Genomic DNA, 16,674 nt, shown 5'->3' with positions numbered 1-16,674 from the left:
AATATCCCATCCCGTTTAGTACCGTGCGCTGTGTCAAAATAAGTATCGAGACACCTGTTTCAGAATGAAACACAATAAGATGCATATTTCTCTCATTTGGCCTATACTGCTATTGTAGGAAAAAAAACATGTTCCTAGAGTCCGATTGTACATCTGTTTTACTCTCAGTGACACATGGCACTGCATGTGTTTACTCTCTTACGACTTAGCAAGAGGTTATCGCAGAATGTAATATCAGTCGCCTATTCACTCTTGATATGAATAAAAGTCAGTATCAGCTAAAATCATTTTTATGTGGTTCCCACGAAAGGTTATTAGCAAACCTATAATACATTGCTACCGTGGGTGAGTTAAGGGCTTTTTTTCCACTTTTTTGTATAAATTTTATATCTTTTCTTATAATTTTTATTTATTTATGCATAATCCGGAAAACTTGCTCTAGATAACAAATTCTTTCAAGCCACTTCAAGCCTCCAATAATTGTAGGAAGCATTACCAACCAATGGAAATGTAGGTTTGATTGCACCTTAGTAAGAAAAGCATACGAAGGTTCAGGAAGCTGACACTAAAAAAGTCGAAGAGAGGATGATAATGATGTTTCAGCAGCATGATCAGCTGAAAGTTTAAACATTTTGTACAGATAACCTTTAGTTTTTACAGACGTTTAGAATTTTACTCTGTGCTTCTTAATCAGAAGCACAGAGTAAAATTCAGTAATACAAAGCTAGATGTAAAACATAGCGACCAAACGCACGATGAATGTGTGTTTGTGCATGCTTGTGGTGGTGGTGGAGGAATTCCCCGCATTTTCAACGTGTAGACCGACGAATGGCTGTTTTTTTTTTATGTTTATATAAATATTTTTTTATATTTATTTTAATACTGATTCGTATCTACAACAGTAGACTTATTCGTTTTCGGCATACTTTTTCTGCAAGCCGAAGAAGACTAGTGTTGTAGGTAAGGTCACTCGTATTACTAAATGCACATTGTCATATGGCAAAATTCGTTACACGAAGCATATGTTTTCGAACATTTGCCTCGTGGCATAATGTTTCGGCCCACGAGTTTAAGTAACTCATGGGCCGAAACATTATGACCCCCCATCCTGTTTCCTGCCAACCAGACTGCACCAGTGGATCGGAAACAAGCCGTTACAGCGGTATCCTGGTATGGGGATTGTTCTCATGAACATCACTGGGTCCTCTCCTTCCTCAATAAACACACATTTATTCTTCTTGTGGAATGTTTCGAACCAGTATTGTCCTACATTATGACAATGGATCTGAACTTTTTTCCAGCAAGACAGCGCTCCGTATCACAAATGCTCGCATTGTGCAAGAGTATATCCAAGCATCCCGTGTCCTTCCATTGCCGCCTTATTCCCATGATATGAATCCCATCGAACATTTATGGGATCATGTGAAACGCAGCATCCTCTGGCCGACGCTGCCTGGCTCGGTCGCTGATCTCCGAGATGTTGTTCTGTCTAGGGGTTCAGAATACCACAAGACACCTTCCGTGGTCTTCTTCTTCTTCTTCTTTGGCACTACAGCCCTATGGTCTTGGACTCCCATTTCTGGGTTTCATAACTCACTACGAGGTGGGTCGTTACCCCCCACGCTCAACCATTTGTAATTGTCTATAAGGCGTTGTGTTCGTAAGACCAGTTTGCCTGCTTTGCGGGAGGAAAAACCCCAGATAAACTGGGGAGGAAAAATCCTGCAGTCCACAACCCAAGACAGGCTAACTTGGCTATGTCTGAAAAAGATCCTTAGCTCCTCACGTCAGCGACGAGAATCGAACGTAAGACACTCCTTTCCCTGGCATATGGTTGCAGAGCGCGTAACCACTCGGCTAACTGCGCGAACAACTTTTCCGTTTAGTGGGGTCAATGCTAAGACCAAATGAGACATTATCTGCTGGTTTTTACATTTATTTTTGCCGATTATTTTGTTATAGACAAATAAAAATAATTTCCTTATATATACAAATGCAGTAAAATACATTATGAGATAGTTTTCGTAGTTTATGAAAATGTTTAAAATAAGTTAGCGAGTTTTTACAATTTTTTTATGTGTGTGTGTAACCAACTGCCGTAAAACATACTGTTACTGGAAAATTAAATTAGCTCGATGAAGTCACTACGAAATCCAGTGGCTGTATCTATAAGGGCTCACAGAACATGGTATATCCTTTTAATATATTAGAATCATAATTGAACATGATATGAAAGTTATAGTGATATCTTATGCGTTTAAAATAAAGGCCAACATTATTTTAATCCCACGAGGTAGTCCCTCAATCTATTTCTGAAAGCATATTCTGAGGTTATTGATTTGATTTCATTTGGGAGTTTATTGTAGCTGCTTGTTGCTCGGTGTTCAAAGGATTTATGAAATATTTCTTTGTTTGCCTTGGGTACTACCAGCAAGTTTCGGCCACAGAGTAAACCTTAGTCTACGTTACATACCAAAAAACTTGCAGAGCTCTTTCATACATATTATACAGACAGAGTTTCTGTAATGGCAAACAGATCATTGGTTGAATGTGCGAAGTCAGTAATGGCTATAGCTCTAATAATTCTATTTTGTATTCGTATCATCAATGGAAGCAGATTGTTGCAGTAATCTCCACTCCAACAGGTGATACCATATTGTAGTGAGGAATTTACCCAAGAACAGTATAAGCATCTTAAAGAATGCTGACGTATTTGTTAAGAATGTGATGTGGGAGTTCCATTTCAGATTGCTCGATGTGGAAACCCAAATACTTGATTTTTTTTTTTTTTTTTTGAGTAAACTACAGTTACAATTTTGTATATCGCTGCATTTCGTTTCATGCCATTTTATGGTTATGTTGTGATCTAGCTTATCTTTTAACGTGAAGTGCATATATATTTTGTTTTATCGGTATTAATTTTAAGACCATTATTGCTAAACCACTTATTCTGTTTCAACATATCATAGTTAATCAAATTTTCTAGATCCTCAAAGGTCGTTTCGGTGTATAGTAATGCCGTATCGACAGCGAACGATATAATTTTGATAAAAAGGTTGTATTTACACAGATCATGAACATATATTAAAGACAGGATGGGTCCTACCACCGAACCTTGAGGGACTCCGTATTTCATTATTTTTGTAGCGCTGTTGAATGTGCCATAGCTGGTGTATTGCTTTCTATTATTCAGATAGGATTTGAACCAGTCTTTAGCAACTCCTCTAATGCCGTATCTAGACATTATCAGTAGCAGTAGTAGGTCATGATGAATACAGTCGAAAGCCTTAGCTATATCAAGGAAAAGGAATGCTTATTTGGTCATAATGTTTTTGTTCATGAGTGTATTTTAAGTATAATGCAGTCCCTGGAAGATTCTGAGAACCATCGATGTGCGGACCGACCTTCCAGTTATTAATGAGAAAAGGTTTCTAGATTGCCTGTTATTATACTGAACGTAAGGTAAATAGGGCGTTTTTTTTCTAATGTGTGCCCCACCTACAAAACGCATTAAATCCATTTTACAATATTACCATTATCACTGAGCAAAAGGCTAGATGTTTTTTCCTTTTATATTAATCCCGCACAAGAGAGAGCACAAAGCCTATAACACAACAGTAATATATAAGAGCAAGTGATAAAATAGAAAGTACGCTTTTACCGCTTCGTCGGAAGCTGTAGTTCTTTCTGTAGTTTGATGCATGTCGTCCCAATGAACAGAGGTAGATGATATTAATGATAATGAAAAGGAGATTCGGTAAATGTTGTGTAGGTGAATATTAACCAGTAGATATTAATCCTGCACTACGAAAGAATCCAAGTAAGTCTACTGTCGAACGAGAGCTGTGGAATCCATATTGATGGCCAATAATCGGTTAGTGATCACTTGAGAATCCGGAAACTACCACCCAAGACACCTGATATAAAACTAGAGCGGGATTCGAACTCACAAGTAAAGACACTGACCACTCAGCCAACTAGGAAGTGAAAAAAAACATTATGTATTCTTTGGTAGGAAAGCTGATATGCATTTCAGAGATAAGAGGGACATTGAGATGACCTATATCCCTCATTGCATGTTTATAGTCTTGGTTCTGGAATCTGAGCTGTTTGCACTGCTGATTTTACGGAAAAAGAGGTTTCCGAAAGGTTCCGGATGAAATAATTAGCTAAACACAGTTATTAAATGTATTACCAATCTGAATTCAAAGCTACCCCATTTTCATAAGTTACAAATTTTAAGTGCATATACCCTTCTTAATTCTAAACTTATCTACCTTAAATTCAACTACTTGACAAATAACTAAGATAATTAATATTAAAAAAAAACATGCACAAAAGAACAACAGAAGAAAACAAAACAGGAAATGTGGGCTTTGTTATTTCAAACTACATCAGTCCTTGAAAATGCTGGGGAAAGTTAAAAAGAGCAATAGCTTAGGTTACACAATGCTTCTAGTTAAGCAAACATGGCTATCGTAGGTTGCTTAATTAGATAATAGCTGCCTGATATTCTTTCTGTGTCCCATGGACATAGTAAATGCGAACGTTATTAGAACCAATAGTAATTTTCTCGCTAGTGCACGTCCATAGAATACCGCACAACACCCTATACATCATACATAATCGCTTACAACAATGACAAAAAAAAGCATATATAATATATAAGTTAGTTGCTAGGATACGATATTTGCTGCCACCTGTAGGTTGGGTTCAGTTCGTGGGAGTGTAAAGAATTAAATGCAACACCATCTAGTGGAGGAACAATATTTTAAATTAATTTTACCATCTCGTTCTATAGTCTGTTTTTCTTATTATTATTTGCGGTCAGAAAAACACGAACTTAAGAATTGATCTATTTTAATAGGATCAATACGTTACGAAGTTCATTCACGCAGTTCCGTAATCCGTAATTGTATATATACTGTATAGCGTCTTGTTAAATATATATATATATATATATATATAAACCAAGCAAACTTAAAAAAAAAAAAAAAGTGTGAATTACATTTCGAAGTATTCTATCATGCAGATATTGTTGGACTAAGCCAATTCTGTCAATAAAACTTTCTTCTAAATACTATATTCACAATTATCCTCTTGGACGCACCCAAGCACTGAACTCTGATGACTTCGTGCAGTCTACATGCACTGTGCTTTTGCCATATCAGAACATCGATACAGAATTATCAGAAGGTGAAAAAAAAACCAACATCACCTACCTGAAATATCTGATGATTCGTTGACGATGTGAATGGTTTGCGGAGTTAAAGATTGGAACCGATCCTCAAGGCAGGTATCCAAATGAATGCTGTTTGTCACTTTGTTGTCCCTCCTACTCTGCGTGCGTGCGTGCGCACTTCTGTTGTCAACGGTTGCTATAGCAATAGGAACGCCGCTACAGGGAAGTGTTTGATTCGGAGACCTCCGGGTAAAGGTTTCCATCTAAACTGCTACAATTTCGAAATACTTGTAGATACATAAAGACTACTTTAGAATAATGGACAAATTCAAGGTGCAGTTGAGAACTTGGGACAATTTTCAAAAAAAAAAAGAGACAAACTAATCTTCTAGTTGATAAACCAAACATATTTCTCTCTCTTTCTCATCTTCGGACAATCGGCTTGGCGGAACTTATCGCCCAGGTGTTCGTTCTGGCTGGGGGACAACTGTGTTTTGGGGTCGACATTTTGGAAAACGCCAATCATTTATGGCTAAGAGAGAAAAAATATTGCAAGGTTCAATGTAGTTAGTAATAGTTGTGTCTGGTGTGATGATAAAGCCATTCGACCTAAGAAACAGGATGAAGTTTTTACACCCCAATAGCTTTTAACTATGTCGCACTCCCTCCGTCTTATAGCAGTTATCTTAACAATATTGACAGCTTAAAAACATAACACAAACAACAACAACAAAAAAAAAAAAAGCGAGGATACTTGTAAAATATGTAGGATCTTTAAAATGTTAATCCCAAACATCAGCGATACTTTAGAGAATATCCCGAGTGCTTAACGTTTCTAGTTCACTTATTTACTGCAGTGCATCCATCCAAATAGTTTCTTGAAAAAAAAAAAAATATATAAATAAATAAAATAATTCTAAGCTCATTATCTCATAGGTGCTTTCGCAGTATATATACCACATCATAGCAATAGTAAACAATAGCAGAATGTTATTGTTTACTATTGCTATAGTAAATATTTTCTTAATAATCCAAAACTTTATTTTGTTTACTAGCATTAATTTCTGAAATGAATATTTTCATTTTTAAAGCAGTTAAAATCAAAATTAGCAGAATCCTTGATTTGCCCAATGTTATCATTTTTATTCACCAATGCAAATAAATAATGATTAATTAACTTTGCAAATAATAATGGGATACTACAGGATATTCTTTCACCTTTTTTTTTTCTTTTCTATACAAAGACCTTCTCCAGTCGATGGTGAACCCGATCCACTTTTTATTGATGACAGTCGGCTTACGTTGTTCGTCGTTATTGACGATGTCTTTTGCTTGAAATTATCTGAGTCTGAATTCCGTCTTTCAAGATAAAAACCTTTTATAAGGGCTTTTCAAATAAAGGTCAATTAACCGGACTCATATAATGGCGTCAGTGTTTTTGTTCTAAGAAATTCGAGCCCCCCCCCCCCCCTTCAAAACAAGCAAACCGGCCAGGAACAAACACAAGTAACTGAAATGGACCTTATTAATTGAGATATACTTCATTATGGCTTCATAGCTTTAACTGCATAGGTTGTAATTGCAAACAAGAATTGATGATAGCACATTATATTCGTCTCCCTTATTTGATGAAGTGTACACTACGTAAATAAATGAGACCGTACCAGTATCTTGTTCGGTTTGCTATATTATGAATGTTACTTGTTATTGAACAGCACATGTCTTATGGAGTGATCATCCAATCAAAACTTCACTGCTGAATTTTTAATAGTTTAAATGAATATAGTATTTTTTTGTTTTAAAATCCTGTAGAGTTTATCATGTGAGATTGTTACATATCATACTTGAATGTTGAATTATTATTATTATTATTATTACTATTATTATAAATATAATAATCACTACGGAAAGGCCACTCGAAACTTCTACATCCCAGAAATGATAAACAAATTACCTTTTGAATACAGAAACCTTACAAACTGCAATAGCCTGAAAAGAGCTCTAAGGACATACTACGAACAAGAAACACGCACCCAAAATACCATACAAACTTAATGAAACACAATATATTCGCTCAGGCTTCCAGTTCAGCGACGCATCAGTACATTCCAATTTATTGTGTGTGTGTGGGGGGGGGGGGACGCAAATTTCTCAATCATAGATTCCGTAGCATCCTAACACAGCAAAAAAAAAAAAAAACATAATAACCAACTGGTGTCATCCTCAGATAAGCTTACATTTAAGCTTCGAGGATGAAAGGGAAAAAAAAATTAGTTCTCATCCAAGATGTATCATATGTAACCAAATGCATGTAATGTACGTATCACAAGAAAACCAATGTATGTATTATATGTAAACCAATGTACGTAATGTAAATATCACATGTAAACAAATGTAAGTAATGTATCATATGTAAACAAATGAATGTAATGTATATAATAATTGTAACAAATGTATGTAATGTATATAATAACTGTAACAAATGTATGCAATGTAAAAAAAAAAATTATTTTAAAAGTAAATCATGAGTTTACACCGTATGTTTGTGAAAATAAGGACACATAATATTCAGATTGCATATGTGTAAATACTGTTGTATAATCACACCTTTTCAAACTTGAAAAAAAAAATAGTAAACTACAACATGTAATATTATACAACTTATGTAACTCTGAACAATATAATTGGAAATTAGTATTATGACTGTTATATAAAAAAAAAACTTATCATCATTACTACTTAAATCTCATTATATGTAGCACAAAGTGCTGAACCTTGTAAAATAATATACTGAATAGATGATCATTGTACATATGTAAATATTTGAAAGAACAATAAAATAAATAAATAAATAAATAAATTAGAAGGCCTGTGTAGCGGGTTTTTTCTCCTAAAACTCGGGCTTTTCATCTCTTAAACTCAAGAAAGACCGTAGACCCCACATTATTTCAGACAGTAACATATCCTGTTAGGGTTAGGTACCACGAGATGGTAGTACTTGTTTGCCGGTCTCTTCATCAGTGGCCGCCTATAATTAGTGATAGACATGGGCGGCTAGCTGTCTCTGATTGGCTACTGCCCACTAAGTCTCCAAAAGCTAGATAGGTATAAAAGTCTCGCCTTTTATTCCCTATAAGGGAATAAAAGGCGTTAGCTTATTTATTATTATTATTATACACGGGAACCTCCACTGAGTTATTGAGGGGCCCATATTATCCATATTCACACAATACCTATCTTATCATTCCTTAAGAGCACGCTGACAAAGCACTCACGACCGCTTTAGGTAGCCCATTCCATTCCATTCACTTATCACTCTCCACGCAAAAAATATAAAATAATCTTATAATTTGTCAATTATTTTTCAACATCCTCACGATTCTTTTGAGCTGTTCTCATCTTCCCTCCCTCCCCCCTTCCTTAAACCAATACCCTACTCCCTGTCTCAAAGGACTAAAACCTTACACTTTTCTGCATTAAACTTCAATCATTATTTTTGTCCATACTGACAGTCTATTTAATTATCCCGCAGAATTTCCACGTCATCTTTATTAATTAACTATTTCCCTCCCCAGTTTCGCATCATGTCCAGACAATTTGATATTCTTCCTCAAATCATTCCCGATATCATTAATGTACGAATTAAACAGTAACAGTTCAATTGTAGCATTATCTACCGCCTTTGCTTGATTCTACTTCTACATATACTATGTTCTCAAATCTGTCCATCAGTCATCCTCTTAAAATGTCCATCCTCATTTGCTCTGGTTTATATTGACATATTTTGGCATGTAGCTTGTCACGTGTGCATTTGCATGATTCAAAATATCACAGTGTGATCATTTCCTTTTATCCAACTCAACTATCACTTTTTATTATAGAAAGTAAATTACTAAAGCAAGATCTAGCCTTCACAAAGCTGTGCTGCTCCCCCCCCCCCCACCTGGGAGAGTATTATATTTCTATCCACCCATTCCTGAATTCCACCCTTTCCCAATATTGTAATTAACCCTTCTGAAATAATGATCGGTCTATAACTTGCTATCTGCTTTATGTAATGAAACCATTTTGTCATCTATCCACTACCTTAGGGCTCTCTCTGCCAACTTAAATTAAATAGTAAAGACTAGAGTCAATTGACACTGAGATTCTGGATAATCCTAAACATCTCCCAGTTCATACACCTCTCTTCTCACATCAGTTCGTCACATCAGTCATTGCAATATCTTCTCCTGGATGATACATCCTTTCAAATTGATCACTCCGTAGTTCTATTATGTCATCCGCTTCCATCACCTCCCACTCATTAAAGTTATCCTAGCATATGCACTCTTCCTTTTATTCACCAAGCAGCGAAAGAACTCAACAGAACAGAATTTCCTCTTTTGCCTGCTTCCTCAAACAGCTCTTCATTTCTAGGTTATCGCCTTTCCTTGCAGCTTATGTATGGCTCTGCTCCAAGATGTCTCCTAAGTATGTGGTTTCTTATGATCACCGGCTCTATAGTTCGGTCGTAACTAAGAATTCCACACACACACACACTTAGCCACCTTCAAGAAGAATGCACAAGCACTCTCCCAGACTAGAAGCAATATATAAAAGACCTTTATAAGGTATTTTAAACTGAAGGTGAGCTAGTCGGTCTTTTATGGAGGTGATAAGGTTTTTTCTTCCGGAAACTTGGGGTTTTTATCCATCAAAATAGGAAAGCTGGCCAGAACATAATTAACAGACATAATACACTGGCCTCCTAGTCTTAGTTGCATCATCGAAATTCAAAAGAATCCAATTCATTCAATACCATTATTATCACACTTATTATTATTATTTCACTTAGTACTATTACATGTTGGAACCTGTTTAGCTCAGTGGAATATTCACTGTTAATAACTAAGAGAAGTAAATTCAAAAAATGAATTACTTGTAACAGATAGTAATCCCTTAATGAGGTTAAAGCATATGTAAATATATGATGTAGCTATTTATGGTGTATTTATTTTTACTGCTGTGTATTTATTTGTTATTGGTTTAATAAAATACACTCAGTGGAAGTGGCATTTATACTCCACAACATTTAGCCGACCGAAGAAAGACCTAGGTTCATTTCTAGTCGACGACTAGAATAACATTTTCTAAGCCTTTCTTCGACTGGTTCCCGAGTTAATCGATCTCTGACATGGGAAAGCGAGATTTGTTCTCCAGAAAACTCGGGTTTTCGTCATGGAAATTGAATAAAATCGACAGTAAAAACACACTGAGACAATAAATATATAGTGTTAGGATTAGAGACCACAAGATGGCGTCACTTGACCACCAGTCACTTCAGTGGATGCCGTTTATAATTAGTGATAGTGTTGGGCCAGCTATCTCAGACTGATTAATAAAAGGCTTAGAAAAAGTTCTTCTAATTGCGGATTATAATCGTATGTATTATGGTCTTCTTTCTTTCTTTCTTTCTTATGGCAGTCTAGCACCAGGAAAGCAAATACTACTTTCACGGGGATACACAAGCATCCTTCAGTTGAAAAGCACACTGATTTTACTCTTCATGACAAAAAAAAAAAAAAAAAAAAAACGTGATTTCAAAGTTGGAAAAAAAAATATATATATATATATATATAATTTAATTACGGATAGAGCCGTTACGACGAGAGGTGAGTGAGGCAGCGTATGGCTGAGGGGACGCAATATATTAATTTTATTATACTGTATTGAAAACTACAATAAATAAAAAAAAAACGAAAATAAATAGAGTGCGCTATATCATATATTACTCAATAATGTGCGTATTAAATCACTTCAGTCAACTAGCACAACCTATATTTCTTCTTTTTTTTTTTTTTTTTTTTTTTTCCCTGCAAAATAACTACTACAAAACGATATTGGGAAACACAATTTTCTTTCTTATACTTGTAAGAATACTTATAATTCTTGTAATAATTCTAATTCTTATTTATAATTCTTAATATAATAATTCTGATAATGGTTATCAGGGATAAAACCCAGAATAACAATTCAAATTACTGAATGCTTCAATTTAATACATACAAAAACGGATGCATTAAGTTCCTGTTTGTGTTCATTTGGGCTGCTTTCCAACAATCGATTAACAGCAAGTAATATTAAAAAGCCTGGTTATGTGTCACTGCGCTTATTTGTTCAAGAATTGTGCAAACATTAGTTTTTTTAAATATCTGAATTATTATAATGAAAGTCCGGGTGTGAACAGCGTACCAACAGCCAGATGAAGCCTACGTTTACATCGCCATTATGAAGGGCTAAAATAAAGGTCAGTACAAGAGGAACGAGAACTACGCATGTCGGAATGAATAAATAATCAACAGGTGAGTTCCTGTTATGAAAGTAGGCGGGCGTAAGAATAAACAAATACTTTGTCGTTATCATTATAAAGTGCAATTTCCGGTATCATATCAATATGTATAATTATAATTGTTAAATTATTGAAAACCTAAAAATAAATATTCTGTTGGAATGCTTCCCACGTTTAAAATCTAGAAACACGGGTGAAAATTTGCAACACACACACACACAATTGCTCTTTTATATTTCGTAAATTACCTACATTAAAATATTAAACAATATTAGCAAAGAAACCAAGTAATTATAGTTATATAAATATGCTTTTTAATATATTATAAATTTTATAAACATTCCTGAAAATAGTACAAGCAATTCAAATACTTACCGTATGAAAAGAACAATACTGTTTACTAAAGTTGTTTGTTTGTGCCCCATCCAAATTAGTTGTTATTTTGATAACTTATCGTTTTACAAACACGAGTCTCGGTACATAGTATGTTACAGGATTTAATAATAATAATAATAATAATAATAATAAAGAACTCAAAGCAAAGTGACGTCAACAACTGTAAATATATTGCTCATCCTCTCCACAGTTCTCAAAATGGATAGCAGTGAAAATAACTTAAGCAGTAGAGGTAGATGGTTTTATTGAATTATCGCATTTCATACTTAAAAAATTCGGGAAGTTGCGAAATTTTTGCAATGTACAAAAAAAAAAAAAAATTATTTTTCCATGATGTCAATACTCTTCGCAGAACGGGTTTAGAAATATTCTATTCTATTATAAATGTACCGGAATAGGAAGAGGATTGGGTAATTGTTTTTAAAGCCGCAGGTTTTTTGTAATCGTGCCGATCATGATGTGATGCGAACTGATGGAAAATGTTAATTATATGAGAATATATCGTCACTTAACGAGCATTTCAACTGACGATGATTTCACCAGTCATAAACGTGTGAACGGTTTTTCCTTCGTCGAGTTTTCCATGCCACACTTCCAGTATGCATCATGTTTTAATTTCGAATATAACAATAATAGCAATAATATGACAAATAAACAGTCATTAGTAGATTAGAAGCAACTACATCGACATGCAATTCTTTGTAACTTTCACGTCTGCCTATTTGTATGACTTTTTTTTTTCTTTTCTTGGTTTTATGTTTCGTACCGTAAGATTAAGAGTACAAAGCCAGCAGCTTAACTATAACCATATGGTGTTATTTTCTAGGAACTTCTCACTTAATACGTAGCAACTTCGATCGACTGCCCATTTTGACCTTGTAGAAGGTAATACGTGTCTCAGTCGAGACTACAATTATGATAATATTACCGCCATCTAGTAGTCAATATAATAAAGAATCGGTTATGGGAATGGTTTTTTATTTTTTTTTTAATATATATATATATATATATATATATATATATATATTACCGTATAAAGAGCTGAAAATGAAAACTTGTTCTATTAAATAATTTGTACATTCTAAATAAAATAAACGTTATAAATATTTGCAGAAATGTTTTAAACTTAATTATGTTTAAAGATCATGTTAAATGCCTGAGAGACATTATGGATCAGGTTAAAGAAAGCCTTAAAGAGGAAGGAGGAACTTCATTATTTACAAACACAAAAAAACTATACATACGATCATACTCATTAAGACTAAACAGGTTGTAAAAATGTAAACTTTTTTGATTCGCTAATCCTGTTCGAACTCTTTCTTCACCTTCACCGTTTGCTAATAGTGTGTGTGTGTGTGTGTGTGTGTGTGTGTGTGTGTGTGTGTGTGTGTGTGTGTGTGTGTGTGTGTGTGTGTGTGTGTGTGTGTGTGTGTGTGAGGGGGAGGGGAAGAGAGAGAGAGAGAGTACTTATATATGATATAAGTACTTATACAGTATGGCGAAAAAAAAAAAAAAAAAAAAAAAAAACAGTACTGAACTTCGACACCAGTTTACTCCATAACATATATCGTTGTAGTTATTCGATAGTTTTTTTTTTTTTTTCGGCATACTGTAGTATATACAAGGCCGTATTCATGGGTGTGCGAACTGTGCGGTGGCACAGGACCTCGCAAAGCGCAAAAAATTGAATAAAGAAAATCAATTAATTTTTTTAAATTATTATATAAATTAATATTGTAATTATTATATAAAATAATTATTATATAGAAAAATATATGCATATAATTTTAGAACCAACTATTGTTGTTATAGTAAGCGAAATAAGATCGTAGGCTAGAGCGGTAGTATTTGAAACTACTCTAAGATATATAACAATATCGTACAACATAGCGTTAAATAGGGAAAAGTGCGTCAGGAGAAGAACGTCAAAGAAATTCACTGTTTAAATTTATGAAGTTGAACTCATATTTGCTCAGATATATCAGTTGATAACGGGAGTTCTGAAATAACTACAAACAGTTCTTCGGCTTCAACATTAATTAATAATGAGAGTTCAGAAATACTCAAAGGAAGCGGAGAACATGACGCGTTTGGTCAAACAATGAGTATTGAAGATCCTAAAACTGAGACACCAGAGGAAGGTGAACCTATTTACTATTGATGATCCAGGAACATGGCCCAAAATTTTGAACAACGCAATACTAACACAAATTGTACAACGTGGTCCACCGTCTCCTCCGACTGAAAATGATTTTCCAAAAGATGACAACAAGAGGTGTTTTTCCCCACTCACTATGTTAGGACAATTGCAAACGGAGAGAAGCAAAACAGAAGATGGCTTGTATATCAGGGGCGAATGCTGGTCTTGAAATTCACGCTTGCTCTTGTTATCATTCAGGGAGTGAGAGGTGTGATTGAAGTCTGATTAGCGGAATAATAATGAATTACTGACCATTTAAAACTATATATTTAGAAATTTATGTACATTTAATCATCCAAATACAACATTTATTTTACAAATGATATTCTATCTTTTTCAATTTAGCTACTTGAATACAAATTCTACCTTACGGTTCTTCTTTATGAACTGGTCAATAACATCGTCATAAAAAGTTGGTTGTAACTTAATTTTCCCAAGCAACACTTGTAAAGGCTGGCTGAAGCTCACTGGCTAGAGCTACGTGGACTGCGTATGGCCTGTGTTTAAGCAACAGAGTGAGACGACGTAAAATGACTATGCGCGCGCATGAAATCTCAGTGCTGCTGCGAGGACCAGGAAGCTCCTACAACCAAGCAAGCCAATAGGTAGCTTTGAATAGACGAGCAAGCATCGACCTTCGATACACAACACAAAGCTCAATTATTGCCGCGCAAGCTTAAGACGTCTTCTGTCTACAAAAATAAAAGCCTAAAAGGAATGCTTATAAATGCATGCATTTATTAACAAATAAATATTACTTCTTTCTCAATTAATGAGCTTGCGCATTAAGCATAGCAAGCATGGAGAATTCGCCACTGTTGTAAATTCAAACTCTTCCAACTCTATTTTTTGTTTTTGTTGCAAATTATTTTTTTCTGATGATATTTTTTTATCTAATAATTGCTTTTCTGACTGGCGACATGTAAGTGAAAGATTAAAGTCGCACGAACGAAATCCAGTGCACATGAAATGCATGTATTCATGGACACAAATGGAATGGAATTTAAAAAATCACAATACAATTGATCAGGCAAATCAAAATGTCATAAAATTTGAAGCAGAACGGTTAAGAAATGTTTTAGGACAAATAGTAGCAGCAATTCTTTATTTATCCGAACATAATTTAGCTTTTAGAGGTAACTTTGATACTCTGAACACAGCCCATAATGGTAATTTTTTTGGAATCATAGAATTCATTGCAGAATTTGATCCACTTTTAAAAGACCATTTAATGCGATGTTCGGGGGGGAAAATTATAGGTAAGAAACAAAATTCGTATCTATCACCCATTGTGCAAAATGAATTAATTGTTGATATGGGAACCAAAATTCAACAAAATATTGTAAATATGATACGACAGGCAAAGTACTATTCAATAATTCTCGATTGTACTCCTGATGTTAGTCATCAGGAGCAAATTTCAGTCATTTTTAGATTTTTACATATATTTGAAGCAGATATTGAAATTCGTGAACACTTTTTGACGTTTTTAACAACTAATGACACCACTGATAAAGATATATACATACATACATACATACATACATACATACATACATCTTCAAGGCCCACCTTTCCTAATTGGGTTGTGGGGGCAACAGCTGCAAGAGAAACTTCCAATGGTCACAATCCTCTGCCACCAAGCTCAGGTGTTCTGGTGGGATTCCCAAACGTGTCCACCCAAGGTTTTGGATATAATCTAACCAGCGAGTCCTTGGTCTTCCACGTGGCCTCCCACCCTTTGGATTGGCAAAGAGGGCCTGCTGAGGGAGCCTCTCTTGTGGCATTCTGACCAGGTGCCCGTACCAACGTAACTGTGATCTCAAAACACGGAGAAGCAGCGGTTGAGTATTGAGGATTTCCCGAATTGCAGAGATTCTGACTCTGTTGAGTCTTGTCATCCCAGCAACCCCTCGAAGGAACCTCATTTCAGTCGCTTGGATTCGTATCCGCATTCTTTCAGTCATTACCCAACTCTCATGACCATAGGTGAGGATGGGGACATAGACTGTATTGAAGACAGCTAGCTTTGCCTTCTGGCTTAACTCCCGCTTCAATACTACCGAACGGTCCAGCTCCCGCAATACTGAGCTTGCTAAGCCAATTCGAGTATCTAGCTCTACATCCCATTTTCCATCATTCGTGAATATGGACCCAAGCTATTTAAACTTCTCCACCTGCCTCATTGGGATTCCACTTACATGTAGAGTGCACTGGGATGGTTGTCTTGAGACCACAAATGTTTCAGTTTTGACCACACTGATCTTCATTCCGGCATCTGCACAAACAGCTACAAACCTATCCAGGGTCCGCTGGAGGTCATCTGTGGAAGAGCTAAGCAGAACTAGATCATCTGCAAAAAGCAGACGTCCAATGCTATATCTTCCAATTCTGACACTCACTGCCTCGGCTGTGATTTGATATCCAGTCCATAAATATTATGAAAAGGAGGGGTGACAGAATACACCCTTGGCAGAGGCCAACGGAGACTGTGAAAGGTTCAGACTTTGTGCTGTTTACCCTGACACAAAACTCTGGACATTCATAGAGGGACTTGATGGCAGC

The 16,674-nt window shown here is 35.4% G+C and overlaps 1 protein-coding gene across 1 annotated transcript in view; it reads right to left on the bottom strand.

Annotated features, from left to right (window-relative positions):
• Positions 1-5,964, bottom strand: part of LOC150105921 (tetraspanin-11-like) — a 106,167-nt gene extending 100,203 nt beyond the window's left edge. The window contains exon 1 of the mRNA XM_090394415.1: positions 5,223-5,964. The gene's annotated coding sequence lies outside the window, so the exon portion shown is untranslated. The remainder of the gene's footprint in view (positions 1-5,222) is intronic.
• Positions 5,965-16,674: the final 10,710 nt, after the last annotated feature.

The sequence above is a fragment of the Typopeltis vanoorti genome, chromosome 6, assembly GCF_054136105.1.
Source record: "Typopeltis vanoorti isolate ZY-2024b chromosome 6, IOZ_Tvanoo_1.0, whole genome shotgun sequence".
NCBI lineage: Eukaryota > Metazoa > Arthropoda > Arachnida > Uropygi > Thelyphonidae > Typopeltis > Typopeltis vanoorti.
This window is presented reverse-complemented; position numbering and strand designations above follow the sequence as displayed.